This window comes from Clarias gariepinus, chromosome 19 (genome assembly GCF_024256425.1).
Source record: "Clarias gariepinus isolate MV-2021 ecotype Netherlands chromosome 19, CGAR_prim_01v2, whole genome shotgun sequence".
NCBI classification, from domain to species: domain Eukaryota; kingdom Metazoa; phylum Chordata; class Actinopteri; order Siluriformes; family Clariidae; genus Clarias; species Clarias gariepinus.
The window spans coordinates 4,226,629-4,235,000 of NC_071118.1; the positions used below are offsets into that span (position 1 = coordinate 4,226,629).

General features: G+C 36.5%; 1 protein-coding gene across 1 annotated transcript in view; it reads right to left on the minus strand.

Annotated features, from left to right (window-relative positions):
* Positions 1 to 7,186: 7,186 nt before the first annotated feature.
* The window catches only part of adra2db (adrenergic, alpha-2D-, receptor b), a 3,515-nt gene continuing 2,329 nt past the window's right edge, over positions 7,187 to 8,372 (minus strand). The window contains exon 1 of the mRNA XM_053477939.1: positions 7,187 to 8,372. This exon is cut by the window's right edge and continues 2,329 nt beyond it. The gene's annotated coding sequence lies outside the window, so the exon portion shown is untranslated.

The window sequence follows — 8,372 nt, forward strand, 5'->3', positions numbered from 1 at the left end:
TCAAGAAGGGGGCAAATAGTTTTTCACACCACTGTAAATGTTTTTTTGGGGGGGGATTTTATTAAAAAAAAAGTGTGTAATTTAATGTCAGTATAAATACAGCTGGCCAACTTTTTGCCGTAAATGTAAAACACCATGTGTGGCGGAAAACTAACACTTTACATGGTGATGGCAGCATCATGTTGTGGGAGTGCTTGTCTTCAGAAGGGACAGGAAGGTTGGTCGTAGTTAATGGGAAGATAGATGGAGCCAAATACAGGGCAATCTTAGAATAAAACCTGTTAGAGTCTACAAATGACTTGGGGCGAAGGTTCACCTTCCAGCAGGACAACGATCCTAAACATACATCTAGAGCTACAGTGGAATGGTTTATCTCAAAGCATATTCATGTGTTAGAATGCCCTGTCAAAGTCCAGACCTAAGTCCAATTGGGAATCTATGCAAAGACTTTAAAGGCCCAAGTTCTAATCCCAGTACCACCAAGTTGCCACTACTGGGCCCTTGAGCGTGGGCCTTAACCCTCAACTGCTCAGATGTACAGTATAATGCGATAGCACTCTAATTAATGGTGTCTTCCAAATGCTGAAGATGTAGATGAACAGCAACACTTTACTACTTCAAATGGAAAAATATAGGAATTTAAAATAATCCATTTCAGTCAGCGTGGCCACACATAAATCATCACACAAAGGAATCGCAGTATGTAACTGAATCGATTTTCCCCATCTCTTATATGAAAATGTCATTATTTAAAAATAAAAAATAAAAAAAAACATCTGCCTGGCCTCATGCTGAGCTTTAGTGTTCTTTAAACCCATATCTCATCACTTTTTATAAAAGTTCAATAAAGGAGATCAGGAACAGGATGAACAACCTGAGGGATTTATGAAATGAATAAATTCAATCGGATGAGGATTTTACAAGATTTGTCCAAAAATCAGAACAGTCAAATTTGGGTTTTGTAAGGTACCGGGTTTAATTAGAATCCTCTGCTTTATTGGGTTATTACGATTCTCTTTCTCCTCTTCCGCCAGGATGTATTCTAATGACTTTTTACTGTAACTGCTTGAAGCGACTATTTATTTCCTCCTTACAAATTTCTCGATGCTGCGCTTTAGGCTAGTGTAATAATTATCACTTGTCACGTGTTTAATGCAGAGATAATTATTCTACTTCCAGTGCTGCGGCTCATCTGGTCCTCCAGTCCGTGACATCTTCTTAGAGCTTTCTGTTTCTGTGGATGGTTCCACATGTGTTTTACTTTTTCAAAAACAGTGAATAATCTCACCTGGATGCTGTAAATTTGTAACTTTCATCACAAAGACTGTGACGCTCATGCTCAACACTGATGTTTGACTTGTAGAGCGGTGATTTATTATCTCACTGTGTTTCCTTTTTTAAGACTTTTATGATTCTTTCCTCGTGGCGTCTCTAGGAATTTCGTCTCGCTCGTTCATGATCTAATAAAGCAATAAGTCATTTTAATACAAAAACTTTATTATGGATAATACAGTCACTTTAACACTCAGCCCCTCCGGTGATTCATTGCTCTTATAAGACCAGAATACTTTTCAGAATTTCATTTTTGGTATTACTAGTATTTGCAAAAAAAAAAGAAAAACGAATAATAATAATTGTAAAATAAAAAATGTTATAAAAAAAGAAAAAAGATTGTCCCACCATGCAATGTCCCTCAGTAAACTCTGATTGCAAGGCAACATAATTGGCAAATATCAGGACATTACACAATTAAACGATGGTGTTTTATTGGTACATAAACGTGTCATATTGAGTAAGGAACAACACAACAACAGAACATTAATCCACGACGGCGTGTTGTGATATCGTACAGCGCCAATCAACAATGTGAAAGTTCATTATTTTCATACAACGGCACAGTCTGGAGTGTGTTCTTCTGTTCATCCAGAGCAATTTTTCAAACAGTTATAATTACACACTGACATGTTGCATATTGTTTTAATGATTTATGATTAAGATTTAATGTTCTGAAGCATATAAGAGACAAGCTTCTTCCTTCTTCCTGTTATCACTTATGTTATAATCACAGAAAACAGTTGTAACCTCATCAACATCTCTCTCTCTCTCTTTCTCTCTCTCTCTCTCTTACTAGGACATCATGGTGCATAAACTCTTCCTGAAGACTTTTAAATAAAATAACATCAATTTTTTTTCTTTTTATGTCCACTGTTCAAATCCTTATCTATCAGCGAATAGCGTATCATGACAAGGACACTTTCTCAATAATAAAATGTAACAATTCAGCCATGCTGTGTTATGGCGTAATATATAACTATGTGATGCGGTCGCTGGTGTGCATATATTCAGAATTTGACCAAAGCTGCAAACCTGGCTCAGTTTATACAACTTTATAATTGAAATTATGCCTTTAATAAATTGAATCTACATCCGGATTCCCGTAACGTTGCTTTGTACAGAGCGCCTTAAAGGACACTAAAGGAGAAACAAGACCTCATTAATACTGATCTGAATTAAAGTCATTGTGTGTAAGCTCAATATAGAACCCTTAATCGTCTTTAAGTTTACCTTTAAAGGTTCTACAGTATAAAGAACTCTATTACTGAGTCTTTCCATACAAGACTGTGTTCCCTTATAAGACACTTTGTAGCAGGTGGCATAATGTCTTAGTGGTTAGCGCTGTTGTCTTGCATCTCCAGGGTCTGGGTTTGATTCCTGCCATGTTCTCCCCGTGCTTGGTGGGTTTCCTCCGGGTGCTCCGGTTTCGTCCCAAAGACAAGCAGAGTAGGCAAACTGGCGTTTCCAAAATTGCCCAAGCGTATTTGTGTGCCCTTGGATAGACTGGCACACTATCCCGCAACCCTGTATACAGGATAAACCAGTGTAGACGATGAGTGAGTGAGTATACTTAAGCTCTTTAGGGTCATTTGATACAGTTAATACAGTGAAACCTCGGATTGTGAGTAACGCGGTCTGCGAGTGTTCCACAAGACGAGCAAAGATTTTTAATAAATTTTGACTTGGAAAACGAACAAGTCTTGGTTTACGAGTACTGAGTATCACGTATCACGCATGCGCTTCTTGTTTTGATGCCGAGCGTCACGTGATCACAACTGAGCCAATGTTTTTTCTCTCTCTCGCACTGCGGAATTGTGGGTAATCGTCTCCCCTGCTCGGTCTTAGAGCTCGTCTCTTACTGGTTTAATCAACATCCGTGCACGCGTGTACTGTTTACTATTACTGCTCTGTCGCAATTCTTTTCAAAAGTTAATTCGTTTTATTTTGACTTTACAGCAGTGATTCCATTAGTGTGTCGCTCAATCGAGTGTCTATAGAGAGATTTCTTGTTTATTTTCCAGATAAAACAGTGCTTCCATTGTGTACGCGTGTGTAACTGTGTAAGACGAGAAGGGGGAGAGGGTATGGAATAAGATCACTGTCAAAAATATTTGTGCGTAAAAAAAAGATTTGTGTAATTCTGTCTTTTGTCTGAGTTGAATTCCAAAATCTACGGCCACGACAGCTTAGAGATACGAGATTTTGTGTGTTTGTTACAATACAACTCTGAAATATACAAAACTTGTTTTGTATCCGAGGAAAGAGGAATCAATTCGGCGTATGCTCCCCGCCACCGTTTTAAACCACTGGCGCCAAAATGCCAGATCAGCAGCCGAGCGCTCTCTCATCGTCTTAGGTACGTTTTTTTTTTTCACAGATTCGGACATGTTTATAAGAAGTAAAATTACAGAGATGTTTTAACTATAGTAGGTAAGATTTTAGGAGCTTAAAACAGTGGCGGGGAGCATGCACCAAATCGATTCCTCTTCCCTCGGATAGTAATGCCTGTGCATGTGGCCTTGATGCCGTATTTTTGACAGTTGTTTAACACACAGCATTTGTGTGGGTAATTTCGCAATTCGTCCGTGAAATTTCGCAATTCGTCCGAGGAGTTGTAAAAACAAGTTTTGTATATTTCAGAGTTGTATTGTAACAAACACACAAAATCTCGCATCTGTAACCTGTCGTGGCAGTAGATCTTGAAATCCAACTCAGACAAAAGACAGAATTACACACAAATCTTTTTTTTACGCACAAATATTTTTGACATTGATCTTATTCCATAAGAGGGGAGCTTACTTTGGATTCACACGCACACACACACACACAGCGCCTGTGTGCACAAACAGAAACACTTCTGTCAGGATTTATTTTTACTTTTTTTCAAGGTAAAGTGCAGGTTAATTTATTTAACTTTTACTTTATATTTTGTGTTATTTATTTTTATGTATTTATTTTTTGGGGGCTGTGGACCGAATAATTTGAGTTTCCATTATTTTTTATGGGAAAATTTGGTTTACGAGTGTTTTGGAATACGAGCCCGCTTCCGGAACGAATTATGCTTGTAATTCAAGGTTCCACTGTATATATATATATATATATATATATATATATATATATATATTTTTTTTTTTTTTTCAGTTTAATAAAGAACGAACTTAATACTTCTATATTAGAGAGATTTTCTTGGCTGGAAATAAATCGTGCTTAATCAATTATTCTCTACTACTAGAACAAAGTCGCACTGTAGTTAACATGAGTCAATAATTTCCCAAGACTTATTAACACTTACACAGTAGTTTTGTGTTTTGTATCACTGAGCTCAGCTCTGGATATTCTTTCCATCAGATATTGTTTTAAATCCTGCTCTCTGTTCAAAGCATTACACTACACTTCTCGATGCCGGGTCATTCCCCGGGTCTACAGGATCGTTGCGAGAAAGTGCTTTGTTTCTAAATGATTATAAAAAATGGATAGAAAGGATGGAGTACATCCTCTCTCTGAGTACCAGACAATGCTGCTCCTCATCCGATTAGTGTAGCACATAGGCCGGTCATCCTCCCAGCCTGACCTCGATCTGTCTCTCTCTCAGGAAAAGCAGGGTTTATCTGCTCTCATGTGATATTTTCTGCCTGTTCCCAGCACTTTATTCATGCTCCGCATGTGAACCAGCTGCCTCTTCTCTCAGTCTCATACTGTTTCCAATGCTAAATTTACTCTCTGCGTCTGTGTGCTTGTTTTTAAGGGACAGGGCTACAAACAAGCAGCCGTGCTAAAGCATCTATTAAGCTTGTTACGTCTGAGTCTCTATGGAGTACGGCGTTCAGAGAGGAAACTCTTCACTTCGGGGGCGGATTGGAATCGCAGGTGTTTTTGTTTTTATAAGCATGTAAGAGTTTGGTAGTTCATTTTTTAAAATACAATGTTGTCACCTTTTTATTATTATTATTATTATTATTATTATAAAACAATAGTGATGCTGTAGAAGAACTATTTCTGGAAGGAAAGTTTAGATTGATGGATTTGTGAAAGGATCTTTGTTATTTCTGGTTTCCTTAAAAAGCTTTTTGATTGAAGGATTTAATTGTGCGGAAGGATCTTTGTTGTGGGAAATTATTATTCATTCAAAATGATTGAAGAATCACAGATCAAAAAGCCAACATACTGTAGCTCTTCATGGTTTTATTTTAATGCTTCTGAACATGTCGAACATTTTGTTCACTTTCTAAAGCCCTGTAGTCTCTGCACCTTTAAACAAAGACAAACTCTGCTTCTTTAGACACTCTAGGCCAAGGGAAGGCAATGCATCAGTCAGATTGTGTTTTAACAAATGAGAAATATACTGTACAAAGAGACTTTTTAAGTTACTGAAACTTGGCCAATTTAGATTTCACATGAAAAGACATAAACCTGAAAAAGTGTATTATTCTAAAATGCTTAATTGGTAACATATCGCAACATGAATTTGACATGGTTACGGACACTACATATTTTTTTGGGGGGAAAAAATACTTAATTTTGAATGGAATGCTTTAATTTAAGCAGCATTTTTACAGATCATATGCTTTTAGAAACTTACACCAATTTTAGTATCAATACTTTAAAAGAAATATGATTTTCATTTTTGGGGCACATATAAAATCAACTCTTCAAAACGGATGAAGTTAGCAACTTCAGAGATTGGTCACTTCTAGAAGTAGCTTATTTGGCACACACATTTTTTTAATGATATGAATAACATTAAAAAAATAATAAAATCATCAGCAATACTGTGTTTTGGCTTTTAGTTACTGTATATTAGCAGGATTATCTTCGAAGTATTTTTGTTTGTTTTTTGCATTATAAACTAAATACAAACTAACTGCTCAGACAGACGTTCATTTATTCCCCAGTTTTAAAATATACAGGCGTGAAACGAAACACAAACATGTCACAAATATCATTTAAGCATATGATCGTTTTCATCCTCATCTGAACATTCAACTTCATACTTCATACGCCAGAGGAGTCCTGGAAGGAAAACTATGAGGATTGTACAAATGTTTCATCACAGGATAGTCAGAATCATTTGCAGTAACCCTTCATTTGAAGAGGACATGTAGAGCCATAGTCTGCCAATGGAATATGCACCAGAGAGCCACCAGCTTCTGTTCATTTGTCACGCACAAAAGAATTTCATTCTTGAGAAAAATGACAGTACAGTTTAAACAGGCTTGGTTTCTTTTTACTGTACTGAAAGATTTATGTGTGTACCCGTTTTCTCTGGATTTTGACTGACCTTGTGGTACATCTTTAATGCTTATACATGGTAAAACTCATAAAAAAGAAACTTTTAAAGTCTGATAAAAAAGCTGGAGTTTAAGTGAAACACAAATAAAACAAACAGACAAAAGAGTGCGTTTAAAAAAATATGTGGCGTCTACAAATTCTGTTTTTTTCATGTTACGAGAAACAAAGAATAATTTAAAGTATAATTTAAAAATAATTTAAAACGTTATGTCCCATGCAACACTACATTCATATCCTCCCGTGTATTCGGACCTACAGTAATATAGGCTTGACAGAGCACTATTGTTTTTCTATCTATCATACAACAGTTACCAAATGGGAATGGTGAAAGGTAAGACATGCTTCTTTTCAGACACGTGAAGCCAGCAAGAACATGGTGCTCGTTCTTCATCACATGTGGAGAAACATGCTGTCTGCCTTCTTATGCATACATGAGCTCCAAGAATGCCTACTGTTGTTGTGATTGACACAGGAGAAGAAAAAAGCCAGCCTTTCCACATACATACATTTATGGCATTTGGCAGACGCCCTTATCCAGAGCAACTTATATTTTTATTTCATTGTACATCTGAGCAGTTGGGGACTTGTTCAAGGGCCCAGCTTGGTGGTGCTGGGGTTTTCAACCTGGGAGCTGGGAACCTGGATCAGTAATCCAATCCGCTAAACCACTGAGCTACTCCTTTGGCTTCTGGATGGACAATTTTATTTTTTTTTTTGACTTTTTTGATTTTATTTTTTTACTTGTGGTGTGGCTCAAAACATTTACAACTATTTTAAAAGTGTAAAAATGACACTAAGTTAAGACAAATGTCCTGTAAACAAATGCATTAAACACTCATCACAAATTGTGTTAAAAATGAAAAAAAAAAAACATAAAAAAAAAAAAAAACCTAAGCAGTTATGATAATAACAAGAAGAGTATACATTTTTGTTATTTCAGGACCAGTTACATTGAAATACGTTGGTGGACGTTGGTGCTCCATAAAATCATTCTTTGTCAAGAAACTACTGAGGTAGACTTGCAGCATTAAAAGAATGTGTGTTGGAAATAGAGGATTCTTTATTTGCTCCATTTCTAACATCCTCTGTTGTTTTAACTTCTTTAAATTCTTATGCAACCAAAGGTGTCCATGCAGACGCAATATTAATTAGAAAAACGCGTGGCAACATTTAATTAGCACAAGCCGAGATAAGCAGCTTAGAAAAGAACTTGAAGGTAGTTCTGTCCACTTTGTTTCACTGGAATTCTTTTAAGTGGGTTGTGTCTCTTGAACAGGAAGGATTCGTATCTAGCCATTTTATTCGCATTAATTATAACACAAGACTTAGACTCAGAGTTGATGCCAAAAATTGCACTTTACAAACCAGCGTCAAACCAAATCTAACTTATGAGGTATATCATCAGTATTTTGTACACATTTGCACAAAAGCATTCCACTCTGTGCCACTTATGGTTGCTTTTGCATTTGGAGCTCTGTAGACAGAATAAGATGAAAAGAAAACATACTGTATCCTCCATCCAACAGAAATCCAATGCATCTGCATTCATTATTTCCATAATATTATATATTCATAAAAAACTTAAATACAAAGCTGACGTACAGTATATTAAAGTCATTTCATTTAGTTAAACATGATGGCACAAGTAATCAGTCTGCAGTTGTCTCCAGAAAGGCATTCTTTCCGAGTGTTTCTTCTGAACTGTTGCTCCCAGCAAGAGCTGCTGAACATCAATATGCAAACCATTT